Here is a 16,218-nt window from a genome sequence, read left to right as displayed (position 1 = left end):
CCCACGTTGCGGGAAATCTCAGCTGTGTGCGGCCGGCCGGTACGCGGGAGATCGGAAAAGTTTTCGTGACCTTGTTGCAATAACAACACACGTCTCGCCCAACGAGTCACCCTGCTTTTGTTGACGTACATGTGTCTGTAGACATACAGCAATAGCCTTTGAATGTCTGGGATGTTGCCGGCCGCGGTGGCCGAGCGGTTCTAGGCGCTTCAGTCCGGAACCGCGTGAATGCTACGGTCGCAGGTTCGAATCCTGCCTTGGGCATGGATGTGTGTGATGTCCTTAGGGTAGTTAGGTTTAAGTAGCAGGGGACTTATGACCTAATATGTTGAGTCCCATAGTGCTCAGAGCCATTTGAACCATTTTTTTGTCTGGGATGTTCTGTTTTTCCGCCTAAAGAAACTCAATGACTGCTGTCTGCTTGGAACGGGTCTCCGTTACAGACGCTATTTTGAAGGCTACGTACAGCACTGCCACCAATTCCCAGGTAGATGCCGTGTTTCTCGACTCCCGCAAGGCGTTCGATACAGTTGCCCACAGTTGTTTAATGAACAACGTAAGAGCATATGGACTGTCAGACCAATTGTGTGATTGGATTCAAGAGTTCCTAGATAACAGAACGTAGCATGTCATTCTCCGAAGTAAGAGTGATTCCAGGTGTGCCGCAGGGTAGTGTCGTAGTACCGTTGCTATTCATAATATATATAAATGAACTTATGGATGAGATCGGAAGTTCACTGAGGCTTTTTGCGGATGATGCTGTGGTGTATCGAGAGGTTGTAACAATGGAAAATTGTACTGAAATGCAGGAGGATCTGCAACGAATTGACGCATGATGCAGGGAACGGCAATTGAATCTCAATGTAGACAAGTGTAATGTGCTGCGAATACACAGAAAGAAACATCCTTTATCATTTAGCTACAATACAGGTCAGCAACTGGAAGTAGTTAATTCCGTAAATTATGTGCGAGTAGGCATTAGGAGTGATTTAAAATGGAATGACCACATAAAATTAATCGTTGGTAAAGCAGATGCCAGTCTGTGATCTATTGGAAGAATCTTAAGGAAATGCAGTCCGAAAACAAAGGAAGTAGGTTACGGTACACTTGTTTGCCCACTGCTTGAATACTGCTCACCGGTGTGGGATCCGTACCAGATAGGGTTGATAGAAGAGAGAGAGAAGATCCAACGGAGAGTAGCGCGCATCGTCACAGGATCATTTAGTAATCGCGAAAGCGTTACGGAGATGACAGATAATCTCCAGTGGAAGACTCTGCAAGAGAGACGCTCGGTACGAGCTTTTGTTGAAGTTTCGAGAACATACCTTCACCGAGGAGTCAAGCAGTATATTGCTCCCTGCTGGGTATATCTCGCGAAGAGACCATGAGGATAAAATCAGAGAGATTAGAGTTCAGACAGAGGCATGCCGACAATCTTTCTTTCCACGAACAGTACGAGACTGGAATAGAAGGGAGAACCGATAGAGGTACTCAGAGTACCCTCCGTCTCACACCGTCAGGTGGCTTGCGGAGTATGGATGTAATGTAGATCGAAACTTCATGAAACTATAGTGGCTGTAACAGGAATGTTCCGCTATGTCCCACAGCAAATTCCGCATTTTTTTTTCATCCGAAATTGGTGAAGAAAAGTAATGTGTTGCATTGCTTATAGAACGCTCCTCGTACATGAGAGTTAGACCGTTTGAAGAATCGAGATCGGGTTGTTGTTGTTGTTGTGGTCTTCAGTCCAGAGATTACTTTGATGCAGTTGTCCATGCTACTCTATCCTGTGCAAGCTGCTGCATCTCCCAGTACCTACTGCAGCCTACATCCTTCTGAAGCTGCTTAGTGTATTCATCTCGTGGTCTCCATCCACGCTGCACTCCAATACTAAATTGGTCATTCCTTGATGCCTCAGAATATGCCCCACCAATCGATCGCTTCTTCTAGTCAATTTGTGCCACAAATTTCTCTTCTCCCCAATTCTATTCAATACATCCTAATTAGATATGTGATCTATCCATCTGATCATCAGCTTTCTTCCGTAGCACCACATTTCGAAAGATTCTATTCTATTCTTGTCTAAACTATTTATTGTCCATGTTTCACTTCCATGCATGGCTACACTACAAACAAATACTTTCAGAAACGACTTCCTGACACTTAAATCTATACTCGGTGTTAACAAATTTCTCTTCTTCAGAAACGCTTTCCTTGCCATTGCCAGTCTACATTTAATATCCTCTCTACTTCGTCCATCATCAGTTATTTTGCTCCCCAAATAGCAAAACTCTTTACTACTATAAGTGTCTCACTTCCTAATCTAATTCCGTCAGCATCTCCCAATTTAATTCGACTACATTCCTTTATCCTCGTTTTGCTTTTGTTGATGTTCATCTTATACCCTCCTTTCAAGACACTGTCCATTCCGTTCAACTGCTCTTCCAAGTCCTTTGCGGTCTCTGACAGAATTACAATGTCATCGGCGAACCTCAAAGTTTTTATTTCTTCTCCATGGATTTTAATACCTACTCCGAACTTTTCTTTTGTTTCCTTTACTCCTTGCTCAATATAAAGATTGAATAACATCGGGGAGTCTACATTGCCAGTCTACATTTTATATCCTCTTCTACTTCGACAATCATCAGTTATTTTGCTCCCCAAATAGCAAAACTCTTTACTACTATAAGTGTCTCACTTCCTAATCTAATTCCGTCAGCATCTCCCAATTTAATTCGACTACATTCCATTATCCTCGTTTTGCTTTTGTTGATGTTCATCTTATACCCTCCTTTCAAGACACTGTCCATTCCGTTCAACTGCTCTTCCAAGTCCTTTGCGGTCTCTGACAGAATTACAATGTCATCGGCGAACCTCAAAGTTTTTATTTCTTCTCCATGGATTTTAATACCTACTCCGAACTTTTCTTTTGTTTCCTTTACTCCTTGCTCAATATAAAGATTGAATAACATCGGGGAGTCTACATTGCCAGTCTACATTTTATATCCTCTTCTACTTCGACAATCATCAGTTATTTTGCTCCCCAAATAGCAAAACTCTTTACTACTATAAGTGTCTCACTTCCTAATCTAATTCCGTCAGCATCTCCCAATTTAATTCGACTACATTCCATTATCCTCGTTTTGCTTTTGTTGATGTTCATCTTATACCCTCCTTTCAAGACACTGTCCATTCCGTTCAACTGCTCTTCCAAGTCCTTTGCGGTCTCTGACAGAATTACAATGTCATCGGCGAACCTCAAAGTTTTTATTTCTTCTCCATGGATTTTAATACCTACTCCGAACTTTTCTTTTGTTTCCTTTACTCCTTGCTCAATATAAAGATTGAATAACATCGGGGAGAGGCTACAATCCTGTCTCTCTATCTTCCCAACCACTGCTTCCCTTTCATGCCCCTCAACTCTTATAACTGCCATTTGGTTTCTGTACAAATTGTAAATAGCCTTTCGCTCCCTGTATTTTACCCCTGCCACCTTCAGAATTTGAAAGAGACTATTCCAGTCAACATTGTCAAAAGCTTTCTCTAAGTCTACAAATGCTAGAAACGTAGGTTTGCCTTTCCTTAATCTTTCTTCTAAGACAAGTCGTAGGGTCAGTATTGCCTCACGTGTTCCAACATTTCTATTGAATCCAAACTGATCCACGCCGAGGTCGGCTTCTACATTAAAGGTAGGAGACATTTTTCAAGCTGCTCTCGTGTGAGTCTGCCCTCAGGTGGCTGAGAGCGATTGGATGAAGCGCCCAACGAGTTGTTGTCGGGCGCCGGGCCGCCGCCTTGGGCGCAGAAAAGCGTGTCAATGGTGTCGGAAGGAGGTGAGCGGGATCGCACCGCCACAGCCGTGAAGGCCGTCCACTGAGGCGGGCTGGCCCACTGGAGATGATGGCTGCGGAAGAGCAGGCAGCCGCTGCAGGAGGCGAGGCCCGGCTAAGAATAGCGCTGCGGGCGTGGGTGGGTGTCTGGCGGGGGACGTGACGCGCTCCACCCGCTAGCGAGCTGCATACGCAGCCTGGTAACGACAGCGGGGCCGCACCAACTATACAGCTAGCAACGAGCTGACGACGCGCGGTCCGGCATTCCACGACAACCACGACTGCGGAGCCAGGCCGCTGGATCGGCGCGTGCTCTCCGGTTAGTTGCCCGGGCTACGACGGATGGCGTGGCCATTTTTTTCAGCAACAAGACAGGGGTCAGCTAAAGGATACTAATGTCTTTACTTCTTTACTGTCGAGCCGTAGATAATAAATCGCTTATCTCCCGTGGCGAGGCATCATCAATGTAAATTCATATACACTACTGGCCATTAAAATTGATACACCACGAAGATGACGTGCTACAGACGCGAAATTTATCCGACAGCAAGAAGATGCTGTGATAAGCGAATGATTAGCTTTTCAGAGAAAAAAAAAAGGCTCTGAGCACTATGGGACTCAACTTCTGAGGTCATTAGTCCCCTAGAACTTAGAACTACTTAAAACTAACTAACCTAAGGGCATCACACACATCCATGCCCGAGGCAGGATTCGAACCTGCGACCGTAGCGGTCCCGCGGTTCCATACTGCAGCGCCTAGAACCGCATTTTCAGAGCATTCACACAAGGTTGGCGCCGGTGGCGACACCTACAACGTGCTGACATGAGGTAAGTTTCCAACCGATTTCTCATACACAAACAGCAGTTGACCGTCGTTGCCTGGTGAAACGTTGTTGTGATGCCTCGTGTAAGGAGGAGAAATGCGTACCATCACGTTTCCGACTTTGATAAAGGTCGGATTGTAGCCTGTCCCGACTGCGGTTTATCGTATCGCAATATTGCTGCTCGCGTTGGTCGATATCCAGTGACTGATAGCAGAATATGGAATCGGTGGGTTCAGTAGGGTAATACGGAACGCCGTGCTGGATCCCAACGGCCTCGTGTCACTAGCAGTCGAGATGACAGGCATCTTATCCACATGGCTGTAACGGATCGTGCAGCCACGTCTCGATCCCTGAGTCAACAGATGTGGACGTTTGCAACTCAACAACCATCTGCACGAACAGTTCGACGATGTTTGCAGCAGCGCGAACTATCAGCTCGGAGACCGTGGCTGCGGTTACCCTTGACGCTGCATCACAGTCAGGAGCGCCTGCGATGGTGTACTCGACGACGAACCTGGGTGCACGAATGGCAGAACGTCATGTTTTCGGATGAATCCAGGTTCTGTTTACAGCATCATGATGGTCGCATCCGTGTTTGGCGACATCGCGGTGAACGCACACTGGAAGCGTGTATTCGTCATCGCCATACTGGCGTATCACCCGGCGTGATGGTATGGGGTGCCATTCGTTACACGTCTCGGTCGCTTCTTGTTCGCATTGACGGCGCTTTGAACAGCGGACGTTACATCTCAGATGTGTTACCACCCCTGGCAAACCCTACATTTCAGCAGGATAATGCACGACCGCATGTTGCAGGTCCTGCACGGGCCTTTCTGCACACAGAAAATATTCGACTGCTGCCCTGGCCAGCACATTCTCCAGATCTCTCACCAACTGAAAACGTCTGGTCAATGGTGGCCGAGCAACTGACACGTCACTATACGCCAGTCACTAGTCTTGATGAACTGTGGTATCGTGTTGAAGCTGCATGGGCAGCTGTACCTGTACTCGCTATCCAAGCTCCGTTTGACTCAATGCTCAGACGTATCAAGGCCGTTATTGTGGCCAGAGGTGGTTGTTCTGGGTACTGTTTTCTCAGTCAGGGTCTATGCACCCAATTTGCGTGAAAATGTAATCACATGTCAGTTCGATTACAATTTATTTGTCCAATGAATGCTCGTTTATCATCTGCATTTCTTCTTGGTGTAGCAATTTTAATGGCTAGTGGTGTAAATGAATGTGTTTATAGGAGTCAGGACTCGGCATTGCGTACGACTTTGGCGCTTGTATTAATTTAAGGGGAGGTTTACTACCTTTGGCCCGAAAAAGCATGTTCTTTGAGAATTTTTTTCTCGGGATGTGTTATAGATATCAACGTCAAAATTGGTCAAAACGTTTATTTGTATTTCCTCTAAAAACTGGAATTTTTTCGACCGGAAATGTGGAAGAGCAAAGGCGGAAGTGCCGTCGAAACGAAACGAAATTTCGATGTAGACCTCCACGCGTGGTATGTCACAGGTCAGCCGGCTCGTCTGAAATCAAAACTGAGTCGACGTTAGCGAAGTATATAAGATTCTTTAGGAGTTGTACCTCGCTTAAGTTATTTGGACCATAGGAAACAAAATGGCGGCCATTTGATAAAAAAACAGGGTTTTTTTCATCGATTTTTCGACTTCGTCGGCCAAGTAAAAATATTTATAGTTGATGGATCGGAATAAAATTGGTACAACTCTTAGACGATTCATTGCGAGGCCAGGGCGGGACGCTGTTGCTGCTTATGAGCGGTTGTTTTCTGTTTCATGCTGAGAGCAGCAGCGACGCGACGTAAACACGGCGGACCCCGCGCTGCGCCGGCGACCGGCGCACCTTACGCAACAGCCAGCAATAGCAACAGGGATTCCCTCCCTCGTGCTGCGCACGTCTGACTCGGCTGCATTAGTTAAAAATCCGTTGCAGAAACTAAAATGAATGGATATTACGTTTTATGTAGTAATTACGTCACCTTGCAATGGTCAATCTTTATCGAGAACGGATGAACTGGTATTACGTGCACTATACAGGGCGAGTCACTAACTATTGCCGCCAAGAGTAACTCCGAAAGTATGGTAGGAGCTGAAAAGTTCGTGGGACAAAAATCGCATGGCACAAGGGGCCGCAATATGACGTTGGTTTTTTGTTGCTAGGTGGGGTCGCATCTTTAAATGGGATGCTATAGTTTGGTACTTATTTTCTGATAGCGGCTATCAAGACGAATCCAGTAACGTGCAACAGTAAGGTCTTTGAAGATCAACGAAGGTCACAAAGGTGGCATGAACGTCCATTTACCGAAGGTGTTCGACGTTTTAAGTAGTTGTAAGTTCTAGGTGACTGATGACAGAATTCAAGTCCCATAGTGCTCAGAGCCATTTGAACCATTTTTTTTTTTTTTGTAGTTGGAAAGTCTTTATAAACATTGTCTTTTACGAATCCCCACAAGAAAATATCCAGAGGCGTCAAGTCTGGCCACGAAATATCTCCTCCACGTCCAATGCAACGATTTGGGAGTTGTCTCTGCAACTCATTTCTAGCCATCAGCGAAAAATGTGCCGATCACCCGTCGTGCTGATACCACATTCTGTTCCTTGTTCCTAAAGGTATTTCTTCAAGTACCAGACCTGATTTCTCTTGCAGGAATGTGGTGTACGTCCTACCATTAAGATTTCCTTCGATGAAATAGGCGCCTATAATTCTGTCCTCCAGAATCCCACACCATTCATTCACCGGCAACTTGCCGCAGCAAACACGGATTTTCAATTGCCCAATAGTGCATGTTATGCAAATTAACATTTCCTTGGTTCGTGAATGTAGCCTCGTCAGTAACTAAAAATAAATCAATAAATGCGTCACTCCCCTGAATCTGAAGTTGAGCCCGTCGGCAGAATTCAATGCGACGCATACAATCCGTACCAGTTAATTCTTGGTGGAGACTGATATGGTGCGGATGATATTTATGGCGATGCAGAACACGAACAACACTACTCTGGCTCATGCCAGATTCCCTTGCGATTTGACGCGAACTAACACAAGGATTTCGTACCACAGTGGCTAAAGTACCAATTTCCGTATCCTCGTTAGTAACTTTCCTTTGCCAAATATGTTTCGGATGCTTTAGAGATCCAGTTCTTCGAAATTTATCATACACGTATTTAAATGGACGTGTAGGATGAGTACGTGGAAGATATACACTCCTGGAAATTGAAATAAGAACACCGTGAATTCATTGTCCTAGGAAGGGGAAACTTTATTGACACATTCCTGGGGTCAGATACATCACATGATCACACTGACAGAACCACAGGCACATAGACACAGGCAACAGAGCATGCACAATGTCGGCACTAGTACAGTGTATATCCACCTTTCGCAGCAATGCAGGCTGCTATTCTCCCATGGAGACGATCGTAGAGATGCTGGATGTAGTCCAATGGAACGGCTTGCCATGCCATTTCCACCTGGCGCCTCAGTTGGACCAGCGTTCGTGCTGGACGTGCAGACCGCGTGAGACGACGCTTCATCCAGTCCCAAACATGCTCAATGGGGGACAGATCCGGAGATCTTGCTGGCCAGGGTAGTTGACTTACACCTTCTAGAGCACGTTGGGTGGCACGGGATACATGCGGACGTGCATTGTCCTGTTGGAACAGCAAGTTCCCTTGCCGGTCTAGGAATGGTAGAACGATGGGTTCGATGACGGTTTGGATGTACCGTGCACTATTCAGTGTCCCCTCGACGATCATCAGTGGTGTACGGCCAGTGTAGGAGATCGCTCCCCACACCATGATGCCGGGTGTTGGCCCTGTGTGCCTCGGTCGTATGCAGTCCTGATTGTGGCGCTCACCTGCACGGCGCCAAACACGCATATGACCATCATTGGCACCAAGGCAGAAGCGACTCTCATCGCTGAAGACGACACGTCTCCATTCGTCCCTCCATTCACGCCTGTCGCGACACCACTGGAGGCGGGCTGCACGATGTTGGGGCGTGAGCGGAAGACGGCCTAACGGTGTGCGGGACCGTAGCCCAGCTTCATGGAGACGGTTGCGAATGGTCCTCGCCGATACCCCAGGAGCAACAGTGTCCCTAATTTGCTGGGAAGTGGCGGTGCGGTCCCCTACGGCACTGCGTAGGATCCTACGGTCTTGGCGTGCATCCGTGCGTCGCTGCGGTCCGGTCCCAGGTCGACGGGCACGTGCACCTTCCGCCGACCACTCGCGACAACATCGATGTACTGTGGAGACCTCACGCCCCACGTGTTGAGCAATTCGGCGGTACGTCCACCCGGCCTCCCGCATGCCCACTATACGCCCTCGCTCAAAGTCCGTCAAGTGCACATACGGTTCACGTCCACGCTGTCGCGGCATGCTACCAGTGTTAAAGACTGCGATGGAGCTCCGTATGCCACGGCATACTGGCTGACACTGACGGCGGCGGTGCACAAATGCTGCGCAGCTAGCGCCGTTCGACGGCCAACACCGCGGTCCCTGGTGTGTCCGCTGTGCCGCGCGTGTGATCACTGCTTGTACAGCCCTCTCGCAGTGTCCGGAGCAAGTATGGTGGGTCTGACACACCGGTGTCAATGTGTACTTTTTTCCATTTCCAGGAGTGTATTTCAGTGTATAAGTCTCTAACTCTCACTGAATTTCGTTGGCATTCTCCGTAAATGAGAATCATATCGACTTTTTCTTCGAAGGAACACATCATTGACATTCACTTGATTGGACGATACTAGTCTTACCGTTCTTATTAGTGTTGCATTGCGAAACCGTCGAATGGTGTTAACATGTTAATGGGGCGTTAGATAGATACGCGATATTCGTCGAATATTTACTATTATGAGAGAGAATTATCAGAGGATGTGCTTCGATAAGTGCCGAAGTGATAAGGAATACCACTCAGTCCATGATAAAAAGATTGCAGCACTGCATTGATACCAATGGTCATCACTTCGAACACCTTCTGTAAAACTTTGTGACCTTTGTCGACTTTCAAAGACCTTACTGTTACACGTCATTGGATTCCTCTCATTGCCGCTATCAGAAAATAAATACCAAACTATAGTATCCCATTTAAAAAAACAAAGCTGACTTTCATATCTCTGGCGCGACCCCACTTAGCAATAAAAAACCAGCGTCATATTATGGCCCCCATTGTCCAATGCAACATTTGTCACACAAACTTTTCAGCTTCTATCATACTTTCGGCGTTATTTTAGGTGGCAATAGTTAGTGACTCACCCTGTACACAGGGTGATCCAGAATTCCGTGAATTCAAATTCAGAGAATGATTTAGGTGGAGGGGTAAAAATTGACAGGTGTGCCTGAAATGATACGCGATTTTATTCAGACCGAGAAGGAATGCAGAAGCCGGCCAGCAGACGGCGCTGGGTGCCAACACCTTAGTGACTCTGCATGAGGATCGTGTATAGAATGAGCTGTAGTGAGAGAGGGAGTCAGATGCGCCAGCAGTCGCGGCACGATTTTACCTGAAAAGACACTGTTAGGGAAGCTTTATTGTAAGACTGGAGAATCAGCTACTGCAGCTTTACGATCCTATCGCTAAAAGAAGGGTATTCGAACGGGCAGTGGTCCTGTGACAAGTGTCGCTGTGAAGAAAATGATCTCGAAGTTCGAAGGAGCAGATTGTTTAGACGACCGGCTCCGTGGTGGGCGACCAGACGCACGCGCTACTGCCGCTCTGACAGTTCAGGAAGAAATGGAGACTTTAGCTGGTTCATCTCCGCGTGGTCAAGTCAACGCTGGTGAAGTCGCAGGTCGCGCCGGCATTCCACACTCTACTACACAACTGGCGATTGAAATTGCTATACGAAGAAGAAATGCAGATGACAAACGGGTATTCATTGGACAAATATATTATACTAAAACTGACATGTGATTACATTTTCACGCAATTTGGGTGCATACATCCTGAGAAATCAGTACCCAGAACAACCACCTCTGGCCGTAATAACGGCTTTGATACGCCTGGGCATTGAGTCAAACAGACCTTGGATGGCGTGCACAGGTACAGCTGCCCATGCAGCTTCAACACGATACCACAGTTCATCAAGAGCAGTGACTGGCGTATTGTGACGAGCCAGTTGCTCGGCCACCATTGACCAGACGTTATCAGTTGGCGAGAGATCTGGAGAATGTGCTGGCCAGGGCAGCACTCTAATATTTTCTGTATCCAGAAAGGCCAGTATAGGACCTGCAACGTGTGGTCGTGCATTATCCTGCTGAAATGTAGGCTTTTACAGGGATCGAATGAAGGGTAGAGCCACAGGTCGTAACTCATGTGAAATGTAACGTCCACTGTTCAAAGTGCCGTCAATGCGGATAAGAGGTGACCGAGACGTGTAACCAATGGCACCCCATACCATCATGCCGGGTGATACGGCAGTATGGCGATGACGCATACACGCTTCCAATGTGTGTTCACCGCGATGTCGCCCAACACGGATGCGACGATCATGATGCTGTAAAGAGAACCTGGATTCATCCGAAAAAACTACGTTTTGCCATTCGTGCACCCAGCTTCGTCGTTGAGTACACCATCACAGGCGCTCCTGTCTGTGATGGAGCGTCAAGGATAACCGCAGCCACGGTCTCCGAGCTGATAGTCCATGCTGCTACAAACGTCGTCGAACTGTTCATGCAGATGGTTGTTGTCTTGCAAACGTCCCGATCTGTTGACTCAGAGATCGAGACGTGGCTTCACGATCCGTTGCAGCCATGCGGATAAGATGCCTGTCATCTCGACTGCTAGTGATACGAGGCCGTTGGGATCCAGCACGGCGTTCCTGAACTCACCGATTCCATATTCTGCTAACAGTCATTGGATCTCGACCAACGCGAGCAGCAATGTCGCGATACGAAAAACCGCAATCGCGATAGGCTATAATCTGACCTTTATCAAAGTCGGAAACGTGATGGTACGCATTTCTCCTCACACGAGGCATCACAACAACGCTTCACCAGGCAACTCCGGTCAACTGCTATTTGTGTATGAGAAATCGGTTGGAAGCTTTCCTCATGTGAGCACGTTGTAGGTGTCGCCACCGGCGCCAACCTTGTGTGAATGCTCTGGAAAGCTAATCACTTGCATATGACAGCATCTTCTTGCTGTCGGTTAAATTTCGCGTCTGTAGCACGTCATCTTCGTGGTGTAGCAATTTTAATGGGCAGTAGTGTCCATTATTGAAGCTCTCAAATTAGAAATAAAAAACACCAGCATGACACCTGTCGGACACATCAGTTCTTTTGATGCAAACGTTCCAGTATGTATTAAGGTGTACTTAATCTGTGAAAAGTAAATTTGGTAACAAAACCATTCCTCAATTATTGCTGAAGTCATGTTCCCCTAATTCTTTTGAGCAGTGGCTTACCCCACCCTCTTAATTTTCATTGCAGTCTTAATAGCGCCGCTTTCCACACCACTCTGTCTCCCTCATCCACATGATTGTTTACCCGCTTTCAAACTCGCCGTCGCAGTTCATCTGCAGTGCAGGCAAACATCGCAGCGCGGGATGGACATCTTTATTCAGGCTGCGGACACTACTCTGCATTCACAGCACTCTTGCCTCTAGGCCACGCCTCACAGCACGTGGCATTGTCTTACCTCACACAACAGCTGCCTGCGTCCTTGGACCTTGCAACACGCATAACTGTGCTTCTTGTTACGATAGTCTTTTTTTGACATTATGAGTCATCAGAACTCAGACTAGTTTCATGCAGCGTGCTGTGACTGTCTTCTGTACAAACTTACGACTAGGACAGTCTTCTGTACAAACTTTCGACTACGACAGTCTTCTGTACAAACTTTCGACTACGACAGTCTTCTGTACAAACTTTCGATTACGACAGTCTTCTGTACAAACTTTCGACTACGACAGTCTGCTGTACAACCTTTCGACTACGACAGTCTGCTGTACAAACTTTAGACTACGACAGTCTGCTGTACAAACTTTCGACTACGACAGTCTTCTGTACAAACTTTCGACTACGACAGTCTTCTGTACAAACTTTCGACTACGACAGTCTTCTGTACAAACTTTCGACTACGACAGTCTTCTGTACAAACTTTCGACTACGACAGTCTTCTGTACAAACTTTCGACTACGACAGTCTTCTGTACAAACTTTCGACTACGACAGTCTTCTGTACAAACTTTCGACTACGACAGTCTTCTGTACAAACTTTCGACTACGACAGTCTTCTGTACAAACTTTCGACTACGACAGTCTTCTGTACAAACTTTCGACTACGACAGTCTTCTGTACAAACTTTCGACTACGACAGTCTTCTGTACAAACTTTCGACTACGACAGTCTTCTGTACAAACTTTCGACTACGACAGTCTTCTGTACAAACTTTCGACTACGACAGTCTGCTGTACAAACTTTCGACTACGACAGTCTTCTGTACAAACTTTCGACTACGACAGTCTTCTGTACAAACTTTCGACTACGACAGTCTTCCGTACAAACTTTCGACTACGACAGTCTTCTGTACAAAGTTTCGACTACGACAGTCTTCTGTACAAACTTTCGACTACGACAGTCTTCTGTACAAACTTTCGACTACGACAGTCTTCTGTACAAACTTTCGACTACGACAGTCTTCTGTACAAACTTTCGACTACGACAGTCTTCTGTACAAACTTTCGATTACGACAGTCTTCTGTACAAACTTTCGACTACGACAGTCTGCTGTACAAACTTTCGACTACGACAGTCTGCTGTACAAACTTTCGACTACGACAGTCTGCTGTACAAACTTATGACTACGACTGTCTGCTGTACAAACTTACGACTACGACTGTCTGCTGTACAAACTTACGACTACGACAGTCTGCTGTACAAACTTACGACTACGACTGTCTGCTGTACAAACTTACGACTACGACTGTCTGCTGTACAAACTTACGACTACGACTGTCTGCTGTACAAACTTACGACTACGACTGTCTTCTGTACAAACTTACGACTACGACTGTCTGCTGTACAAACTTACGACTACGACTGTCTGCTGTACAAACTTACGACTACGACTGTCTGCTGTACAAACTTACGACTACGACTGTCTTCTGTACAAACTTACGACTACGACTTTCTGTACAAACTTCAACTCTCAGTAGCACTTAACATCTCGGGTTATTTGTTGAACGTATTGCTGCTGTTGGTGGTGACTGAGGTTTGAGGAGAGGGAGCATCTGAAGTAATGCCTCCTATGGAACCAACCACGATGGAATATGGTGGCCGTTCTATCTGCACCTCTAATGATGTACACTCGAATGTCTCGAGACGTCTCGGACAGTGGAGGAATGCCAACCTGCCTGTCGCCTGCCAGATGGCCTGACAGCAGGAGTGATGGTCCGGGGTGCCATTTCTTTTCCAGCAGGACCCCTTTGGCTGTCACCCGCAGCACCCTTACAGCACAGTGGTACTTTGACGATATTCTACTCCCCGTTTTGTTGCCCTGGCAACGGCCTTGCCGCAGTGGATACACCGGTTCCCGTCAGATCACCGAAGTTAAGCGCTGTCGGGCGTGGCCGGCACTTGGATGGGTCACCATCCAGGCCGCCATGTGCTGTTGCCATTTTTCGGAGTGCACTCAGCCTCGTGATGACAATTGAGGAGCTACTCCACCGAATAGTAGCGGCTCCGGTCAAAGAAAACCATCATAGCGACCGGGAGAGCGGTGTGCTGACCACACGCCCCTCCTATCCGCATCCTCCACTGCGGATGGCGCGGCGGTCGGATGGTCCCGATGGGTCACTTGTGGCCTGTAGGCGGAGTGGTGGTTTTGTAGCCCTCCGTGGTAACCCATCCTCATGATGCCCGCCCGCACACGGCGAGAGTCTCTACTGTTTGTGCTTGCCACCCACTACCTTCGCCAGCAAGGTCACCGCATCTTTCCCCCAAATGAGAATCGTGGAGTATTGTTGGTACCGCCCTCCAACCAGCTCAGGATTTGGAAGGTATAATTCTCGCGGTAGCGTTGTCGCTTCCCGAGCATGGGGTCCTAGGTTCGAGTCCCGGTGGGGTCAGGGATTTTCACCTGCCTCGAGATGATTGGGTGTTGTGTCGTCTTCATCATCATTCATCCCCATTACGGTCGGAGGAAGGCAACGGCAAACCATCTCCATTAGGACCTTGCCTAGTACGGCGGTGCGGGTCTCCCGCATCGTCCCCTACGCTCTGTTACGGAGTATGGGACTACATCATCATTTCTCCAACTGGACAGAATTGGAGCGATAGCCCTCAGGAGCACATCCAGCGACTGTATCCATCAATGGCAAGTCTACTAACTGCTTGCGTAAGGGCCAGAGGTGGGCCAAGGCGTTACTGAATTGCTCACGCTCACAAGCCAACGGTAATTCTGTATCTATTTTGTTATGTTGTTATCTGGATCATTACAAAACGGTTCAAACGGCTCTGAGCACTATGGGACTTAACTTCGACGGTCATCAGTCCCCTAGAACTTATAACTATTTAAACCTAACTAACCTAAGGAAATCACACACATCATGCCCGAGGCAAGATTCGAACCTGCGACCGTAGCGGTCGCGCGGTTCCAGACTGTAGCGCCTAGAACCGCTCGGCCACCTCGGCCGACGGATCATTACCATCTTGTTATTGTGGAACGAGGACGCTGTAAATTCTTGTACAATTTTAAAAAATTTGTTATTTTACTTATGTTAAATTATCTCAAACCTTTAGCGCTTATAAAGCCACCAATTAATCATGTACGACATATTTTATACTGTAGTTTGGATATTTCTGGCTATATCACTTCACACATTTCTAAGAACTGTTGCACGCAAGCATTCGTTTTTCTCTGGACGCTGTGTGGCGCCATTAAGGGTACACTATCGCCACCCACCGGTAGAATTTTGTTTCGTGTTGTTGTTATCACTGTGGAACCGTCAGTCTGCCTCTGACAGTTATGTATGTAACATATAACGTCAGTTCATCTGTATAGCTCTGTGTATCTGATGTATGCCTTTTACTTGTTACTTATGAATTTTTGATGCTCCATGTCTTCCTCTTACTCTTATTACGTGACAATTTATCGCCTGCTTCACATATATCTGAAGGTGGTTACCCCGAAACGCATTATGTTAAAGTCATTGATCTACCATTTCATGACGTTTTACGAGTACTAAGTGGCCTGCTTAACTTTTTTGCAGCACTGTTCCAATTCTTTGCAGACCCAGAACAGAAACTTCGAAAATGATGGGCATGTGGATCAAATCGAATTATTTTCCCTATCACACGCAATCGACGACAAGTTGGCCTACGAGATGCAAGGGGGGCGGGGGGGGGGGGGGGGGGGGGGGGAGAGGGCAAAGAAGTATGAGAAATGTGTGTGTAGGGAGTGCCTAACCGTGTCTGCCGCTGTTCTTTCAGTAGAAAATGAACGGAACTAGCTACTTGCCAGTCCCATTTAGTGAACTTCAGGACTTCTTAAACGCAATTCATTTGCAATCTAGCGAATTACCTCAGAGACGGAAAAGGGTCCAGG

The 16,218-nt window shown here is 47.1% G+C and overlaps 1 protein-coding gene and 1 pseudogene across 1 annotated transcript in view; one reads left to right on the top strand and one right to left on the bottom strand.

The window, feature by feature from the left end:
* LOC124552455 (alkylglycerol monooxygenase-like) overlaps positions 1-16,218 on the bottom strand; it is a 201,760-nt gene that overhangs the window by 182,507 nt on the left and 3,035 nt on the right. The gene's annotated exons all lie outside the window — the stretch shown is intronic.
* Positions 14,172-14,289, top strand: LOC124552909 (annotated as a pseudogene).

Source organism: Schistocerca americana, chromosome 10 (assembly GCF_021461395.2).
Source record: "Schistocerca americana isolate TAMUIC-IGC-003095 chromosome 10, iqSchAmer2.1, whole genome shotgun sequence".
NCBI lineage: Eukaryota > Metazoa > Arthropoda > Insecta > Orthoptera > Acrididae > Schistocerca > Schistocerca americana.
The sequence above is the reverse complement of the archived record's forward strand: the minus strand, read 5'-3'. Positions and strand labels throughout refer to the sequence as shown.